Source organism: Arachis hypogaea, chromosome 10 (assembly GCF_003086295.3).
Source record: "Arachis hypogaea cultivar Tifrunner chromosome 10, arahy.Tifrunner.gnm2.J5K5, whole genome shotgun sequence".
Classification (NCBI taxonomy): Eukaryota; Viridiplantae; Streptophyta; class Magnoliopsida; order Fabales; family Fabaceae; genus Arachis; species Arachis hypogaea.
The window spans coordinates 65852135-65872706 of NC_092045.1; positions in this window are offsets into that span (position 1 = coordinate 65852135).

The following is a 20572-nucleotide window of genomic DNA, read 5'->3' on the forward strand; positions in this document are numbered from 1 at the left end:
CTGACTTAGCAACTATGGTCTTTGATCTGATCAAAACCACTCAAAGTTTCATGACTGAAACTAGGTCCTCCATCAGAAATCTGGAAGGACAAGTGGGTCAGCTGAGCAAGAAAATTACTGAACTCCCTCCAAGTACTCTTCCAAGCAATACAGAAGAAAATCCAAAAGGAGAGTGCAAGGCCATCAACATGGCCGAATTCTGGGAGGAAGAAGAGGCAGTGAACGCCACTGAGGAAGACCTCACTGGATGTCCACTGACCCCCAATGAGTTCCCCAATGAGGAACCTTGGGAATCTGAGGCTCAAGATGAGCCCATAGAGATTCCATTGGACTTACTTCTGCCATTCATGAGCTCTGACGAGTATTCTTCTTCTGAAGAGGATGAGTATGTCACTGAAGAGCAAGTTGCTAAATACCTTGGAGCAATCATGAAGCTAAATGACAAGTTATTTGGAAATGAGACTTGGGAGGATGAACCCCCTTTGCTCACCAAAGAACTGGATAACTTGTCTAGGCAGCAATTGCCTCAAAAGAGGCAGGACCCTGGGAAGTTTTCTATACCTTGTACCATAGGCACCATGACCTTCAAGAAGGCCTTGTGTGACTTAAGGTCAAGTGTGAACCTCATGCCCCTCTCTGTAATAGAGAAATTAGGGATCTTTGAGGTGCAAGCTGCAAAAATCTCACTAGAGATGGCAGACAACTCAAGAAAACAAGCTTATGGACTTGTAGTGGATGTTTTGGTGAAGATTGAAGACCATTACATCCCTGCTGATTTCATAGTCCTAGAGACTGGGAAGTGCATGGATGAATCCATCATCCTTGGCAGACCCTTCCTAGCCACAGCAAAGGCTGTGATTGATGATGATAGAGAAGAGTTGATCATTCAAGTGAATGAAGAATCCTTGGTGTTTAAGGCCCAAGGATATCCCTCTGTCATCATGGAGAGGAAGCATGAAGAGCTTCTCTCAAAACAGAGCCAAACTGAGCCCCCACAGTCAAACTCTAAGTTTGGTGTTGGGAGGCCACAACCAAACTCTAAGTTTGGTGTTGAACCCCCACATTCAAACTCTAAGTTTGGTGTTGGGAGGGTCCAACACGGTTCTGAGCACTTCTGAGGCTCCATGAGAGTCCTCTGTCAAGCTAATGACATTAAAGAAGCGCTTGTTGGGAGGCAACCCAATGTTTTATAATTAATTATTTTCTTTTGTTATTTTATCTTTTTTGTAGGTTGATGATCATAAGAAGTCACAAAAACAATGAAAAAAGCAAAAACAGAATGAAAAACAGGAAGAAAAACAGCACACCCTGGAGGAAGATGCTGCTGGCGTTTAAACGCCAGTCAGCCTAGCAGCTGGGCGTTTAACGCCCAGTCTGGCACCCATCTGGGCGTTTAACGCCAGAAAGGGGCACCAGACTGGCGTTAAACGCCAGTAAAGGGCAAGAACCTGGCGTTAAACGCCAGGAATGGGCACCAGCCCGGCGTTTAACGCCAGAAATGGCTCAAAACGTGGATTTTGATGCCATTTGGTGCAGGGATGCCTTTTCCTTGACACTACAGGATCTGTGGACCCCACAGGACCCTACCATCACTCTCTCTCTTCTTCCCCCATTCACCAATCACCTCAACACCTCTTCCCCAAAAACCCTTCACCTATCAAATCCCATCTTTCTCTTCACCACTCACATCCATCCTTCATAAACCCCCACCAACCTCACCCTTCAAATTCAAACCACTTTCCCTCCCAAACCCACCCATCATGGCCGAACCCTTTACCCCCCTCTCTCCTATATATACCCTTCTTCAACCCTTCATTTTCACACAACCTAAACACCACTTCTCCCCCTCTTTGGCCGAACACACCACCATCTCCCTCTTCCTCCTTTCTCCTTCTTCTACTCTCTTCTTTCTTCTTTTGCTCGAGGACGAGCAAACATTTTAAGTTTGGTGTGGTAAAAGCGTTGCTTTTTCGTTTTTCCATAACCATTATGGCATCCAAGGCCGGAGAAACCTCTAGAAAGAGGAAAGGGAAGGCAAAGGCTTCCACCTCCGAGTCATGGGAGATGGATAGATTCCTCTCAAGGGTGCATCAAGTCCACTTCTATGAAGTTGTGGCCTTGAAGAAGGTGATCCCCGAGGTCCCTTTTTCACTCAAAAAGGGTGAATATCCGGAGATCCGACATGAGATCCGAAGAAGAGGTTGGGAAGTTCTTACCAACCCCATTCAACAAGTCGGAATCTTGATGGTTCAAGAGTTCTATGCCAATGCATGGATCACCAAGAACCATGACCAAAGTGTGAACCCGAATCCAAAGAATTATCTCACTATGGTTCGGGGGAAATACTTGGATTTTAGTCCGGAGAGTGTGAGGGTAGCGTTCAAACTTGCCTATGATGCAAGGAGATGAACATCCTTACACTAGAAGGGTCAACTTTGATCAAAGGTTGGACCAAGTTCTCACAGTCATATGTGAAGAGGGCGCACAATGGAAGCAAGATTCAAGGGGAAAGCCGGTCCAATTGAGAAGGCATGACCTCAAGCCCGTGGCTAGAGGATGGTTAGAGTTCATACAACGCTCAATCATTCCCACTAGCAACCGGTCCGAAGTTACCATAGATCGGGCTATCATGATCCATAGCATCATGATTGGAGAAGAAATAGAGGTTCATGAGGTCATAGCTCAAGCACTCCATAGGATCTTCAAGAGCAAGGAAGAGCCGCCATCACTAAGGTGGACCCGTTCCTTGATTTCCTTGTTATTTATTCATTTGTTTTTCGAATTTTATGCTTATGTTTATCCATGTTTGTGTCTTGTGATCATTAGTGTCTTAGTGTCTATGCCTTAAAGTTATGAATGTCCTATGAATCCATCACCTTTCTTGAATAAAAATGTGCTTAATTGAAAAAGAAAAAGAAGTGCATGAATTTTGAATTTTATAACAGTTTAATTATTTTGATGTGGTGGCAATAATTTTGTTCTCTGAATGTATGCTTAAACAGTGCATGTGTATCTTGAATTTGTGGTTCATGAATATTGGCTCTTGAAAGAATGATGAAAAAGGAGACATGTTACTGAGGATCTGAAAAATCATAAAAATGATTCTTGAAGCAAGAAAAAGCTATTCAAAAAAAAAAAAAAGGAGAAAAATCGAAAAAAAAGAGAAAAAAAAGAGAAAGAAAACGAAAAGAAATAGAGAAATAAGAGTTGTGATCCAAGGCAAATAAGAGTGTGCTTAAGAACCCTGGACACCTCTAATTGGGGACTTTAGCAAAGCTGAGTCACAATCTGAAAAGGTTCACCCAATTATGTGTCTGTGGCATGTATGTATCCGGTGGTAATACTGGAAGACAGAGTGCTTTGGGCCACAGCCAAGACTCAATAAGTAGATATGTTCAAGAATCATCATACTTTACTAGGAGAATCATTAACACTATCTGGATTCTGAGTTCCTAAAGAAGCCAATCATTCTGAATTTCAAAAGAGAGAGTGAGATGCCAAAACTGTTCAGAGGCAAAAAGTTAAAAGCCCCGCTCATCTAATTAATACTGATCTTCATAGATGTTTTTGGAATTCATTGCATATTCTCTTCTTTTTATCTTATTTGATTTTCAGTTGCTTGGGGACAAGCAACAATTTAAGTTTGGTGTTGTGATGAGCGGATAATTTGTATACTTTTTGGCATTGTTTTTAGTATGTTTTTGATATGATATAGTTAGTTTTTGGTATATTTTTATTAGTTTTTAGTTAAAATTCACTTTTCTGGACTTTACTATGAGTTTGTGTGTTTTTCTGTGATTTCAGGTATTTTCTGGCTGAAATTGAGGGACCTGAGCAAAAATCTGATTCTGAGACCAAAAAGGACTGCAGATGCTGTTGGATTCTGACCTCCCTGCACTCGAAGTGGATTTTCTGGAGCTACAGAAGCCCAATTGGCGCGCTCTCAACGGCTTTGGAAAGTAGACATCCTGGGCTTTCCAGCAATATATGATAGTCCATACTTTGCCCAAGATTTGATGGCCCAAACCGGCGTTCAAAGTCACCTCAGGAAATCCCAGCGTTAAACGCTGGAACTGGCACCCAAATGGGAGTTAAACGCCCAAACTGGCACTAAAGCTGGCGTTTAACTCCAAGAAGAGTCTCTGCACGAAATTTGCTTCATTGCTCAGCCCAAGCACACACCAAGTGAGCCCGGAAGTGGATTTTTATGTCATTTACTCATTTCTGTACACCTTAGGTTACTAGTTTTCTATAAGTAGGACCTTTGACTATTGTATTAGAGGTCTTTGGATCTTTATATCTTTTGATCACTTTAGATCTTAGATCATTGGGGGGCTGGCCATTCGGCCATGCCTAGACCTTATGCTTATGTATTTTCAACGGTGGAGCTTCTACACACCATAGATTAAGGTGTGGAGCTCTGCTGTACCTCGAGTATTAATGCAATTACTATTGTTCTTCCATTCAATTCCGCTTGTTCTTTATCCAAGATATCACTTGTTCTTCAACTTGATGAAGGTGATGATTGACGCCCATCACCATTCTCACTCATGAACAAAGTGACTGACAACCACTCTTGTTCTACTAGCATTCGAGGCTCTAGTGAATATCTCTTGGATTCCTGATTGCACGATGCATGGTTGATCGCCTGACAACCGAGTGCTCGCCTGACAAACGAGCCAACCATTCCGTGAGATCAGAGTCTTCGTGGTATAGGCAAGAACTGATGGCGGCATTCAAGAGAATCCGGAAGGTCTAACCTTGTCTGCGGTATTCTGAGTAGGATTCAATGACTGAATGACTGTGACGTGCTTCAAACCTGTAACTTACTGGGCGTTAGTGACAGACGCAAAAGAATCACTGGATTCTATTCCAGTAGGGGAGGGAACCACACCGGTGATTGGCAGCACTGTGACAGAGTGTGTGCATTAGCTTTCACTGTGAGGATGGGAGGTAGCTGCTGACAACAGTGAGACCCTACACGAGCTTGCCATGGAAAGGAGTAAGAAGAATTGGATGAAGACTGTAGGAAAGCAGAGAGACGGAAGGGAAGGCATCTTCATGCGCTTATCTGAAGTTCCTACCAATGAATTACATAAGTATCACTATCTTTATCTTTTATGTTATTTTCGTTCATCACCATATACATTTGAGTTTGCCTGACTAAGATTTACAAGATGACCATAGCTTGCTTCAATACTAACAATCTCCGTGGGATCGACCCTTACTCGCGTAAGGTTTATTACTTGGACGACCCAGTGCACTTGCTGGTTAGTTGTGCGAAGTTGTGTAATGCCATGGTATTGAGCTACCAAGTTTTTGGGGTTCATGACCGGGGATTATGAGAGTTGTGAAAAAGTATAGTTCACAATTTCGCGCACCAGTGCTTTTCCCCATGAGTTGATAACAAAGCTACGACTTCTAAATGCTTTGTTTTCAAGTATTACCACTTGATACATAAGCACCACAAGCATTTGATTAGAGGACTTCATTAAGCTCATTTTTCTTTTCTTTTCTTGACTCTCTAATCATTGATGCTCAGAGCCTTGAGCTTTGAGGGAGTGCTTTTGCACTTTGAGCCTAGCCTTGACTTCTAAGTGTTTTGTTTCCAAGCATTTGGCTTGATACATAAACACCACAAGCACTTAACAAATAAATTGCCATTGGTACTCAGAGCCTTCAGCTTTCTCATTCTTTCCCTTTTTCTTTTCTTTGCTTTATTTCGCATTTGCTTTCAAGGTTTTCATGATTTTAAAAGATTTCACAAAATGTCCTAGATGAAAACTTCAATTAAATAAAATCCAATGCAATTAAGCAACAATCAAACATACTAGCTTTCCAATACTTTTATGCACATGCTAAAATCTTCTTTAATGCCTTGTTTGTTTATGATCATGATACTTTGTTGCTTTTGAATTCACAAAACTCAAGTTGGTAATCATAATGACATAGCACCATGTTGCAATTTAGAATTCAAACTATGCCTTTTCATACACACATGCATACAGAGAAGGTAAAGACAATCATGCAGTTTATAGTGCTTGAAACAAATGAGAGGAAAAGGAACTTTACAACCTTGTAGTTCATCTTCTCTATTGTTGTCATTTTCCTCCCATTCTCCTCCTTCCCATACCAAACTCAGAATGCTTGCTCATCCTCAAGCAACTATTAGAACCGTGGCTATGGGGCTAAGATGGATCATGAATGTCTTACACAATGAAATGTAAGCAGTACATGTGTTTTGAGCAAGCAAAATTTAAGATAAAAATCAAGGCACAGAGAAACAAAGACATTATGATTGCAGAAATAAGATGGTGTGCACGATACATTGCATAAAAATATAAGTGGCACACCAAACTTAGTGTGACACTTTCACTTAGAATTGATGCAAGTATCCAGTAAAGGTTTGAAGCAAATTTTGTTGCATAGCAACACCAAACCTAGAATGCAACCATATGTCCATTTATTTGAATTAAAACTAAACAAGAGAAACTGTTATTTGAATACAATCACCAAGCCAAGATTAGCCATGAATAAGGGTCTCTTGGTGATGTATTAACAAAAACAGTTAATAACAGGGATCATAGAAAATATAAAGAAGTGACTAAAACAAAGAAAATGCAAACGAAATGTCAAAACAAAAGAAAAATAATAATGCAAGGGCAATATGATTATGCAGACAAGTGATGTTGTTGGATGAGTTGCATAGACAATTAAGTGGCACACCAAACTTAGAATCTTAGTGTGACACTTCCATGTAAAATTGATGCAATCATCCATGAAGTTGGAAAACAGTTTGTTGCAGGGCAACACCAAACTTAGAATGTGATCATATGCCAGTTTATTGAAATTTAAACAAGACAAGGAGAAGAAATGTTACCTACTGTTTACCTATTCTTCACTTTCTTCCTCTTCTTCCAGTTTGTTAAGAGGAATGACTCCAAGAGGGGAGAAGTTTCAGCTAGTGTCCCCTGTCTTGGCTTCCTCTCAGCAAGCTTTCTTTTGTACATGGCTTGATTGAGCTTGCTTGCTAGACCAGGGGAAGGATTGTTTGCAGTTGACCTTCTCTTGAATGTTGTCTTTTGTAGCTTGGTCACAATCCTCTTCTCGGTGCTTTTGTTAATTGCCTTCACTTTCTTGAATCCAAGTCTTGGTGGTTGTGTGATTGTTAGAGTCTTCTTTTCATCAAGAGCCTCTTGCAATGGTGGTTCTGTAAGCTCTTCCTCCGTGTACTTCTCTGCTTCACTTGAGTTTGGAATTCTTTGGTTGTCTTTCTCACTTTCTTGCTCTTCCACTTTCTCACCCACAAACTGGTCTTCATCCTTACTGTTTGATGGTTCTAAGTTCCTCTTTGTTTGCTCTAAGGACCTATTTATCTGCTCGAGGATGGTTTCTTCCCAAGATGGGGATTTTGTGTAGAATTCCACTAGTTTTTTCTGTATTTCAATGCCTTCAAGGTATTCTTCATCTGTTAATTCAATGCCTTCAAGGTATTCCTCATCTGTTAATTCAAGAGATGAATGTTGAGAGTAATTTTGGTAACGTGAATGTGTTGTGGTGAAGTTGTGTTGAGGGGTGTGGAATGAGTTGTGTGATTGATAAGATGACTGGTATGGATTTTGGAGGAAACTTTGTGTTGAGGCATAATCAAGTGATGAAGAACTTTTAGATGAGAAACTGGGACGTGAGGGTGGATGCTCTTTCATTCTGTGGCGACACCCCCATCTACCATGAGGATAATGACTTGAATCATTTTGTGGTGGTGGTTGGTATCCCATATGATTTTCTTGCTCATCTTGTGTTTCTGAAGCATAGCTCCATGAATTGGAGTGCCCAGAATTTGAAGTTTCTTGGTGATATTCCCAACCACCATTAGAGATTGGTGATGGTGGGTAATATCCCATAAAATTTGTTTGATCATAAGATGAGTTGAACTCCATTTGAATTTTGTAAAACACAACACCAAGGAAAATTGAAATTCATATCTCAGAGATGAATTTCTTAGTGAGGCAATAACTCAAAAACCTTGGTTTCAACTTAGAACAGAGAACAAAAATAAAGAAAATGCTTAATCTAGACTTCTCACCCACTTAATCATTGTTGATCTAATCAATCCCCGGCAACGGCGCCAAAAACTTGATGAAATATTTTGGTGGAAAAATGAATTTCTCCCAAAACACACAAATCTAACCGGCAAGTGCACCGGGTCGCATCAAGTAATAAAACTCACGGGAGTGAGGTCGATCCCACAGGGATTGATGGATCAAGCAACTTTAATGGGTGATTAGTTTAGTCAAGCTAACATTGGTGAATTGTGTGAAGAGTGACCGAAGAAAAGTAAATTGCAAGAATTAAAGGTGCAGAAGCTAAATTGGACAGAAACTTAAATGGACAGAAGCTTAAATGACAAGAAATGTAAATTGCAGTGAATGTAAAGGGGAGTGGGTGCTGAAAATTAAATAAAGCAATAGATCAAAGCTTAGAGAAAATTAAACTTGCAGGAAAGTAAATCAGATCATGAACAGAAATGTAAAATGCAGAGCACTTGCAGAAGAATTAAATTGCTTGGAAGTAAATTGAATTCAGTGAGAACAGAAAGCAATGAGAACCAAAGATCGAAATCAAGCTCAATGTAAACTTGCAGCAAAGGAACTTGTAGTAGAGGAGAAATTAAAATTGCAGAAGAAGAACAAGAGAAATCTTAGACCGAGAGGGAAACAGAATTCCTTCTCCCTCAATCCAAGATTTAAAACAGGAAGGAAAACTAAGAGAGAGATCTCTACTACTACTCCTAATGCTCCCTAGTGGAGCCAGCCTCCTCCAAATATGAAACAGATGCCTATTTATAGGCATTTCTACAAAATGAAAATGAAATTCAAAACAAATTACAATTAAAATGAAATTTCTATTCTAACTATCTTGTGCCTCTGAGTGGTGTCAATTGGGCCCTTGCTCTTGATGGAATTTGGTTGATAAAGGCCTTGGTTGATTGCTCTTGGAGTTTGAAGAGGAACCGAATTGAACCGGGTTGACTTTGCAAAAGTTGGACCAAAGGTTTGAGCAAAAGTTAGGGGTCTAACTTTTGCTCCAACTTTTCATATCAGCAAGCCCAATTTGCTGATACCAACGTTGGTGCCAAAGTTAGGGGTCTAACTTTTGCTCCAACGTTGGCCTCCCTTATGCACATATATGGCGCCAACTTTGTCCTCTTGTCATGTTGCCAATTTTATGCCCAATATAGACTATCATATATGGTTGGAAAGCTCTGAATATCAGCTTTCTAACCCAATTGGAATCATATCAATTGGACATCTACAACTCAAGTTATGATCATTTGAAGAGGGCATGGTCGCTGGCTTTGGTGTGCAGCGTTTGAGGTAACGTTTGCCTCAAACGTTGGCGAAAACGCCAGTTCTGGAGGCTCAAACGTATTGTCCACCCCATACTATTATACATTGTTGGAAAGCCCTGAATGTCCACTTTCCAATGCCTTTGGAAGCACATCAATTGGGGCTCTACAGCTCGAGTTATACTCCATTGAAGGTGCAGAGGTCAGTTGGCCTCACTGCAGGTTGCCACCATGTTCGTTTATGCACATTGCGGGGCAGTTTTCTCCCTCAATTTTAGTGTCCACCATGCAGTGCCATATATGCTTGGAAAGCTCTTGATTCCTACTTTCCAATGCTTCTTGAATCACCTCATTTGGAGCTTTGTAGCTCAAGTTATTCTTGTTGGAAGTATACCCCTTCAAGCTGTTGTGGTGTGTGGCGCCAACGTTAGCCTCCAAGTTAGGGGTCTAACGTTGGCGCAAACGTGAGTAGCCCCTGGGACAAATTTTTCATGCCAACGTTAGCCTCCAAGTTAGGGGGCTAACGTTGGCGCAAACGTGGGTGGCCCTGGGAAGATTTTCCAATTCTCACGTTAGCCTCAAAGTTAGGGGTCTAACTTTGAGGCTAACTTTTCACCCAAAACTTTTTGTCCTCTCTTCCTCCTTGTTTTGAGCCACGCTTTTCTTCCTTTGGGCCACGCTTTTCTTCCTTGATTTGGTCATGGGTCACGCTTTTAGAAGCGTGGCCTAAGCCTCCAAAGTGTGCTCCAACTTCAAAGTGTGCCCAAAATTCCTCTTTTCCTCTTTTTAGCTTATTTTGTGCTCTTTTTGCTTCTTTTTCTTCTTATTTCCTACAAAGTTTATCAAATCAAAAGATCAAAGAAATGTACCATTTAAGCACCAAAGAATGCAATATTTAAGCACTAATCATAAATTTCTTGTATGAAAAAGCATAGAAAAACATGACATGGTGACATGTCATCACAACACCAAACTTAAACCTTGCTTGTCCCCAAGCAAGAAAAGAATCATGCAATAAAGATTGACAATCCAAGGCAAGAAGAATAGCAACTCAATGTTCATGGTAAGCTAGTTTTCTACGCATGCTACAATCACAAAAGAAATGTAAATGATTGATGCTTCCATCTAGCTCAATTTATGAAATCTTTCTTTTATATTTCTTCCTTGAAGCAAGCTTTTGATTTTCTTATTAGCTTCTCCTTTTGGGTGCTTTTCCCCATGAGTTGATAACAAAGCTACGACTTCTAAATGCTTTGTTTTCAAGTATTACCACTTGATACATAAGCACCACAAGCATTTGATTAGAGGACTTCATTAAGCTCATTTTTCTTTTCTTTTCTTGACTCTCTAATCATTGATGCTCAGAGCCTTGAGCTTTGAGGGAGTGCTTTTGCACTTTGAGCCTAGCCTTGACTTCTAAGTGTTTTGTTTCCAAGCATTTGGCTTGATACATAAACACCACAAGCACTTAACAAATAAATTGCCATTGGTACTCAGAGCCTTCAGCTTTCTCATTCTTTCCCTTTTTCTTTTCTTTGCTTTATTTTGCATTTGCTTTCAAGGTTTTCATGATTTTAAAAGATTTCACAAAATGTCCTAGATGAAAACGTCAATTAAATAAAATCCAATGCAATAAAGCAACAATCAAACATACTAGCTTTCCAATACTTTTATGCACATGCTAAAATCTTCTTTAATGCCTTGTTTGTTTATGATCATGATACTTTGTTGCTTTTGAATTCACAAAACTCAAGTTGGTAATCATAATGACATAGCACCATGTTGCAATTTAGAATTCAAACTATGCCTTTTCATACACACATGCATACAGAGAAGGTAAAGACAATCATGCAGTTTATAGTGCTTGAAACAAATGAGAGGAAAAGGAACTTTACAACCTTGTAGTTCATCTTCTCTATTGTTGTCATTTTCCTCCCATTCTCCTCCTTCCCATACCAAACTCAGAATGCTTGCTCATCCTCAAGCAACTATTAGAACCGTGGCTATGGGGCTAAGATGGATCATGAATGTCTTACACAATGAAATGTTAGCAGTACATGTGTTTTGAGCAAGCAAAATTTAAGATAAAAATCAAGGCACAGAGAAACAAAGACATTATGATTGCAGAAATAAGATGGTGTGCACGATACATTGCATAAAAATATAAGTGGCACACCAAACTTAGTGTGACACTTTCACTTAGAATTGATGCAAGTATCCAGTAAAGGTTTGAAGCAAATTTTGTTGCATAGCAACACCAAACCTAGAATGCAACCATATGTCCATTTATTTGAATTAAAACTAAACAAGAGAAACTGTTATTTGAATACAATCAACAAGCCAAGATTAGCCATGAATAAGGGTCTCTTGGTGATGTATTAACAAAAACAGTTAATAACAGGGATCATAGAAAATATAAAGAAGTGACTAAAACAAAGAAAATGCAAACGAAATGTCAAAACAAAAGAAAAATAATAATGCAAGGGCAATATGATTATGCAGACAAGTGATGTTGTTGGATGAGTTGCATAGACAATTAAGTGGCACACCAAACTTAGAATCTTAGTGTGACACTTCCATGTAAAATTGATGCAATCATCCATGAAGTTGGAAAACAGTTTGTTGCAGGGCAACACCAAACTTAGAATGTGATCATATGCCAGTTTATTGAAATTTAAACAAGACAAGGAGAAGAAATGTTACCTACTGTTTACCTATTCTTCACTTTCTTCCTCTTCTTCCAGTTTGTTAAGAGGAATGACTCCAAGAGGGGAGAGGTTTCAGCTAGTGTCCCCTGTCTTGGCTTCCTCTCAGCAAGCTTTCTTTTGTACATGGCTTGATTGAGCTTGCTTGCTAGACCAGGGGAAGGATTGTTTGCAGTTGACCTTCTCTTGAATGTTGTCTTTTGTAGCTTGGTCACAATCCTCTTCTCGGTGCTTTTGTTAATTGCCTTCACTTTCTTGAATCCAAGTCTTGGTGGTTGTGTGATTGTTAGAGTCTTCTTTTCATCAAGAGCCTCTTGCAATGGTGGTTCTGTAAGCTCTTCCTCCGTGTACTTCTCTGCTTCACTTGAGTTTGGAATTCTTTGGTTGTCTTTCTCACTTTCTTGCTCTTCCACTTTCTCACCCACAAACTGGTCTTCATCCTTACTGTTTGATGGTTCTAAGTTCCTCTTTGTTTGCTCTAAGGACCTATTTATCTGCTCGAGGATGGTTTCTTCCCAAGATGGGGATTTTGTGTAGAATTCCACTAGTTTTTTCTGTATTTCAATGCCTTCAAGGTATTCTTCATCTGTTAATTCAATGCCTTCAAGGTATTCCTCATCTGTTAATTCAAGAGATGAATGTTGAGAGTAATTTTGGTAACGTGAATGTGTTGTGGTGAAGTTGTGTTGAGGGGTGTGGAATGAGTTGTGTGATTGATAAGATGACTGGTATGGATTTTGGAGGAAACTTTGTGTTGAGGCATAATCAAGTGATGAAGAACTTTTAGATGAGAAACTGGGACGTGAGGGTGGATGCTCTTTCATTCTGTGGCGACACCCCCATCTACCATGAGGATAATGACTTGAATCATTTTGTGGTGGTGGTTGGTATCCCATATGATTTTCTTGCTCATCTTGTGTTTCTGAAGCATAGCTCCATGAATTGGAGTGCCCAGAATTTGAAGTTTCTTGGTGATATTCCCAACCACCATTAGAGATTGGTGATGGTGGGTAATATCCCATAAAATTTGTTTGATCATAAGATGAGTTGAACTCCATTTGAATTTTGTAAAACACAACACCAAGGAAAATTGAAATTCATATCTCAGAGATGAATTTCTTAGTGAGGCAATAACTCAAACACCTTGGTTTCAACTTAGAACAGAGAACAAAAATAAAGAAAATGCTTAATCTAGACTTCTCACCCACTTAATCATTGTTGATCTAATCAATCCCCGGCAACGGCGCCAAAAACTTGATGAAATATTTTGGTGGAAAAATGAATTTCTCCCAAAACACACAAATCTAACCGGCAAGTGCACCGGGTCGCATCAAGTAATAAAACTCACGGGAGTGAGGTCGATCCCACAGGGATTGATGGATCAAGCAACTTTAATGGGTGATTAGTTTAGTCAAGCTAACATTGGTGAATTGTGTGAAGAGTGACCGACAAAAAGTAAATTGCAAGAATTAAAGGTGCAGAAGCTAAATTGGACAGAAACTTAAATGGACAGAAGCTTAAATGACAAGAAATGTAAATTGCAGTGAATGTAAAGGGGAGTGGGTGCTGAAAATTAAATAAAGCAATAGATCAAAGCTTAGAGAAAATTAAACTTGCAGGAAAGTAAATCAGATCATGAACAGAAATGTAAAATGCAGAGCACTTGCAGAAGAATTAAATTGCTTGGAAGTAAATTGAATTCAGTGAGAACAGAAAGCAATGAGAACCAAAGATCGAAATCAAGCTCAATGTAAACTTGCAGCAAAGGAACTTGTAGTAGAGGAGAAATTAAAATTGCAGAAGAAGAACAAGAGAAATCTTAGACCGAGAGGGAAACAGAATTCCTTCTCCCTCAATCCAAGATTTAAAACAGGAAGGAAAACTAAGAGAGAGATCTCTACTACTACTCCTAATGCTCCCTAGTGGAGCCAGCCTCCTCCAAATATGAAACAGATGCCTATTTATAGGCATTTCTACAAAATGAAAATGAAATTCAAAACAAATTACAATTAAAATGAAATTTCTATTCTAACTATCTTGTGCCTCTGAGTGGTGTCAATTGGGCCCTTGCTCTTGATGGAATTTGGTTGATAAAGGCCTTGGTTGATTGCTCTTGGAGTTTGAAGAGGAACCGAATTGAACCGGGTTGACTTTGCAAAAGTTGGACCAAAAGTTTGAGCAAAAGTTAGGGGTCTAACTTTTGCTCCAACTTTTCATATCAGCAAGCCCAATTTGCTGATACCAACGTTGGTGCCAAAGTTAGGGGTCTAACTTTTGCTCCAACGTTGGCCTCCCTTATGCACATATATGGCGCCAACTTTGTCCTCTTGTCATGTTGCCAATTTTATGCCCAATATAGACTATCATATATGGTTGGAAAGCTCTGAATATCAGCTTTCTAACCCACTTGGAATCATATCAATTGGACATCTACAACTCAAGTTATGATCATTTGAAGAGGGCATGGTCGCTGGCTTTGGTGTGCAGCGTTTGAGGTAACGTTTGCCTCAAACGTTGGCGAAAACGCCAGTTCTGGAGGCTCAAACGTATTGTCCACCCCATACTATTATACATTGTTGGAAAGCCCTGCATGTCTACTTTCCAATGCCGTTGGAAGCACATCAATTGGGGCTCTACAGCCCGAGTTATACTCCATTGAAGGTGCAGAGGTCAGTTGGCCTCACTGCAGGTTGCCACCATGTTCGTTTATGCACATTGCGGGGCAGTTTTCTCCCTCAATTTTAGTGTCCACCATGCAGTGCCATATATGCTTGGAAAGCTCTTGATTCCTACTTTCCAATGCTTCTTGAATCACCTCATTTGGAGCTTTGTAGCTCAAGTTATTCTTGTTGGAAGTATACCCCTTCAAGCTGTTGTGGTGTGTGGCGCCAACGTTAGCCTCCAAGTTAGGGGTCTAACGTTGGCGCAAACGTGAGTAGCCCCTGGGACAAATTTTTCATGCCAACGTTAGCCTCCAAGTTAGGGGGCTAACGATGGCGCAAACGTGGGTGGCCCTGGGAAGATTTTCCAATTCTCACGTTAGCCTCAAAGTTAGGGGTCTAACTTTGAGGCTAACTTTTCACCCAAAACATTTTGTCCTCTCTTCCTCCTTGTTTTGAGCCACGCTTTTCTTCCTTTGGGCCACGCTTTTCTTCCTTGATTTGGTCATGGGTCACGCTTTTAGAAGCGTGGCCTAAGCCTCCAAAGTGTGCTCCAACTTCAAAGTGTGCCCAAAATTCCTCTTTTCCTCTTTTTAGCTTATTTTGTGCTCTTTTTGCTTCTTTTTCTTCTTATTTCCTACAAAGTTTATCAAATCAAAAGATCAAAGAAATGTACCATTTAAGCACCAAAGAATGCAATATTTAAGCACTAATCATAAATTTCTTGTATGAAAAAGCATAGAAAAACATGACATGGTGACATGTCATCACAACACCAAACTTAAACCTTGCTTGTCCCCAAGCAAGAAAAGAATCATGCAATAAAGATTGACAATCCAAGGCAAGAAGAATAGCAACTCAATGTTCATGGTAAGCTAGTTTTCTACGCATGCTACAATCACAAAAGAAATGTAAATGATTGATGCTTCCATCTAGCTCAATTTATGAAATCTTTCTTTTATATTTCTTCCTTGAAGCAAGCTTTTGATTTTCTTATTAGCTTCTCCTTTTGGGTGCTTTTCCCCATGAGTTGATAACAAAGCTACGACTTCTAAATGCTTTGTTTTCAAGTATTACCACGTGATACATAAGCACCACAAGCATTTGATTAGAGGACTTCATTAAGCTCATTTTTCTTTTCTTTTCTTGACTCTCTAATCATTGATGCTCAGAGCCTTGAGCTTTGAGGGAGTGCTTTTGCACTTTGAGCCTAGCCTTGACTTCTAAGTGTTTTGTTTCCAAGCATTTGGCTTGATACATAAACACCACAAGCACTTAACAAATAAATTGCCATTGGTACTCAGAGCCTTCAGCTTTCTCATTCTTTCCCTTTTTCTTTTCTTTGCTTTATTTTGCATTTGCTTTCAAGGTTTTCATGATTTTAAAAGATTTCACAAAATGTCCTAGATGAAAACTTCAATTAAATAAAATCCAATGCAATAAAGCAACAATCAAACATACTAGCTTTCCAATACTTTTATGCACATGCTAAAATCTTCTTTAATGCCTTGTTTGTTTATGATCATGATACTTTGTTGCTTTTGAATTCACAAAACTCAAGTTGGTAATCATAATGACATAGCACCATGTTGCAATTTAGAATTCAAACTATGCCTTTTCATACACACATGCATACAGAGAAGGTAAAGACAATCATGCAGTTTATAGTGCTTGAAACAAATGAGAGGAAAAGGAACTTTACAACCTTGTAGTTCATCTTCTCTATTGTTGTCATTTTCCTCCCATTCTCCTCCTTCCCATACCAAACTCAGAATGCTTGCTCATCCTCAAGCAACTATTAGAACCGTGGCTATGGGGCTAAGATGGATCATGAATGTCTTACACAATGAAATGTTAGCAGTACATGTGTTTTGAGCAAGCAAAATTTAAGATAAAAATCAAGGCACAGAGAAACAAAGACATTATGATTGCAGAAATAAGATGGTGTGCACGATACATTGCATAAAAATATAAGTGGCACACCAAACTTAGTGTGACACTTTCACTTAGAATTGATGCAAGTATCCAGTAAAGGTTTGAAGCAAATTTTGTTGCATAGCAACACCAAACCTAGAATGCAACCATATGTCCATTTATTTGAATTAAAACTAAACAAGAGAAACTGTTATTTGAATACAATCAACAAGCCAAGATTAGCCATGAATAAGGGTCTCTTGGTGATGTATTAACAAAAACAGTTAATAACAGGGATCATAGAAAATATAAAGAAGTGACTAAAACAAAGAAAATGCAAACGAAATGTCAAAACAAAAGAAAAATAATAATGCAAGGGCAATATGATTATGCAGACAAGTGATGTTGTTGGATGAGTTGCATAGACAATTAAGTGGCACACCAAACTTAGAATCTTAGTGTGACACTTCCATGTAAAATTGATGCAATCATCCATGAAGTTGGAAAACAGTTTGTTGCAGGGCAACACCAAACTTAGAATGTGATCATATGCCAGTTTATTGAAATTTAAACAAGACAAGGAGAAGAAATGTTACCTACTGTTTACCTATTCTTCACTTTCTTCCTCTTCTTCCAGTTTGTTAAGAGGAATGACTCCAAGAGGGGAGAGGTTTCAGCTAGTGTCCCCTGTCTTGGCTTCCTCTCAGCAAGCTTTCTTTTGTACATGGCTTGATTGAGCTTGCTTGCTAGACCAGGGGAAGGATTGTTTGCAGTTGACCTTCTCTTGAATGTTGTCTTTTGTAGCTTGGTCACAATCCTCTTCTCGGTGCTTTTGTTAATTGCCTTCACTTTCTTGAATCCAAGTCTTGGTGGTTGTGTGATTGTTAGAGTCTTCTTTTCATCAAGAGCCTCTTGCAATGGTGGTTCTGTAAGCTCTTCCTCCGTGTACTTCTCTGCTTCACTTGAGTTTGGAATTCTTTGGTTGTCTTTCTCACTTTCTTGCTCTTCCACTTTCTCACCCACAAACTGGTCTTCATCCTTACTGTTTGATGGTTCTAAGTTCCTCTTTGTTTGCTCTAAGGACCTATTTATCTGCTCGAGGATGGTTTCTTCCCAAGATGGGGATTTTGTGTAGAATTCCACTAGTTTTTTCTGTATTTCAATGCCTTCAAGGTATTCTTCATCTGTTAATTCAATGCCTTCAAGGTATTCCTCATCTGTTAATTCAAGAGATGAATGTTGAGAGTAATTTTGGTAACGTGAATGTGTTGTGGTGAAGTTGTGTTGAGGGGTGTGGAATGAGTTGTGTGATTGATAAGATGACTGGTATGGATTTTGGAGGAAACTTTGTGTTGAGGCATAATCAAGTGATGAAGAACTTTTAGATGAGAAACTGGGACGTGAGGGTGGATGCTCTTTCATTCTGTGGCGACACCCCCATCTACCATGAGGATAATGACTTGAATCATTTTGTGGTGGTGGTTGGTATCCCATATGATTTTCTTGCTCATCTTGTGTTTCTGAAGCATAGCTCCATGAATTGGAGTGCCCAGAATTTGAAGTTTCTTGGTGATATTCCCAACCACCATTAGAGATTGGTGATGGTGGGTAATATCCCATAAAATTTGTTTGATCATAAGATGAGTTGAACTCCATTTGAATTTTGTAAAACACAACACCAAGGAAAATTGAAATTCATATCTCAGAGATGAATTTCTTAGTGAGGCAATAACTCAAACACCTTGGTTTCAACTTAGAACAGAGAACAAAAATAAAGAAAATGCTTAATCTAGACTTCTCACCCACTTAATCATTGTTGATCTAATCAATCCCCGGCAACGGCGCCAAAAACTTGATGAAATATTTTGGTGGAAAAATGAATTTCTCCCAAAACACACAAATCTAACCGGCAAGTGCACCGGGTCGCATCAAGTAATAAAACTCACGGGAGTGAGGTCGATCCCACAGGGATTGATGGATCAAGCAACTTTAATGGGTGATTAGTTTAGTCAAGCTAACATTGGTGAATTGTGTGAAGAGTGACCGACAAAAAGTAAATTGCAAGAATTAAAGGTGCAGAAGCTAAATTGGACAGAAACTTAAATGGACAGAAGCTTAAATGACAAGAAATGTAAATTGCAGTGAATGTAAAGGGGAGTGGGTGCTGAAAATTAAATAAAGCAATAGATCAAAGCTTAGAGAAAATTAAACTTGCAGGAAAGTAAATCAGATCATGAACAGAAATGTAAAATGCAGAGCACTTGCAGAAGAATTAAATTGCTTGGAAGTAAATTGAATTCAGTGAGAACAGAAAGCAATGAGAACCAAAGATCGAAATCAAGCTCAATGTAAACTTGCAGCAAAGGAACTTGTAGTAGAGGAGAAATTAAAATTGCAGAAGAAGAACAAGAGAAATCTTAGACCGAGAGGGAAACAGAATTCCTTCTCCCTCAATCCAAGATTTAAAACAGGAAGGAAAACTAAGAGAGAGATCTCTACTACTACTCCTAATGCTCCCTAGTGGAGCCAGCCTCCTCCAAATATGAAACAGATGCCTATTTATAGGCATTTCTACAAAATGAAAATGAAATTCAAAACAAATTACAATTAAAATGAAATTTCTATTCTAACTATCTTGTGCCTCTGAGTGGTGTCAATTGGGCCCTTGCTCTTGATGGAATTTGGTTGATAAAGGCCTTGGTTGATTGCTCTTGGAGTTTGAAGAGGAACCGAATTGAACCGGGTTGACTTTGCAAAAGTTGGACCAAAGGTTTGAGCAAAAGTTAGGGGTCTAACTTTTGCTCCAACTTTTCATATCAGCAAGCCCAATTTGCTGATACCAATGTTGGTGCCAAAGTTAGGGGTCTAACTTTTGCTCCAACGTTGGCCTCCCTTATGCACATATATGGCGCCAACTTTGTCCTCTTGTCATGTTGCCAATTTTATGCCCAATATAGACTATCATATATGGTTGGAAAGCTCTGAATATCAGCTTTCTAACCCACTTGGAATCATATCAATTGGACATCTACAACTCAAGTTATGATCATTTGAAGAGGGCATGGTCGCTGGCTTTGGTGTGCAGCGTTTGAGGTAACGTTTGCCTCAAACGTTGGCGAAAACGCCAGTTCTGGAGGCTCAAACGTATTGTCCACCCCATACTATTATACATTGTTGGAAAGCCCTGAATGTCTACTTTCCAATGCCTTTGGAAGCACATCAATTGGGGCTCTACAGCTCGAGTTATACTCCATTGAAGGTGCAGAGGTCAGTTGGCCTCACTGCAGGTTGCCACCATGTTCGTTTATGCACATTGCGGGGCAGTTTTCTCCCTCAATTTTAGTGTCCACCATGCAGTGCCATATATGCTTGGAAAGCTCTTGATTCCTACTTTCCAATGCTTCTTGAATCACCTCATTTGGAGCTTTGTAGCTCAAGTTATTCTTGTTGGAAGTATACCCCTTCAAGCTGTTGTGGTGTGTGGCGCCAACGTTAGCCTCCAAGTTAGGGGTCTAACGTTGGCGCAAACGTGAGTAGCCCCTGGGACAAATTTTTCATGCCAACGTTAGCCTCCAAGTTAGGGGGCTAACGTTGGCGCAAACGTGGGTGGCCCTGGGAAGATTTTCCAATTCTCACGTTAGCCTCAAAGTTAGGGGTCTAACTTTGAGGCTAACTTTTCACCCAAAACTTTTTGTCCTCTCTTCCTCCTTGTTTTGAGCCACGCTTTTCTTCCTTTGGGCCACGCTTTTCTTCCTTGATTTGGTCATGGGTCACGCTTTTAGAAGCGTGGCCTAAGCCTCCAAAGTGTGCTCCAACTTCAAAGTGTGCCCAAAATTCCTCTTTTCCTCTTTTTAGCTTATTTTGTGCTCTTTTTGCTTCTTTTTCTTCTTATTTCCTACAAAGTTTATCAAATCAAAAGATCAAAGAAATGTACCATTTAAGCA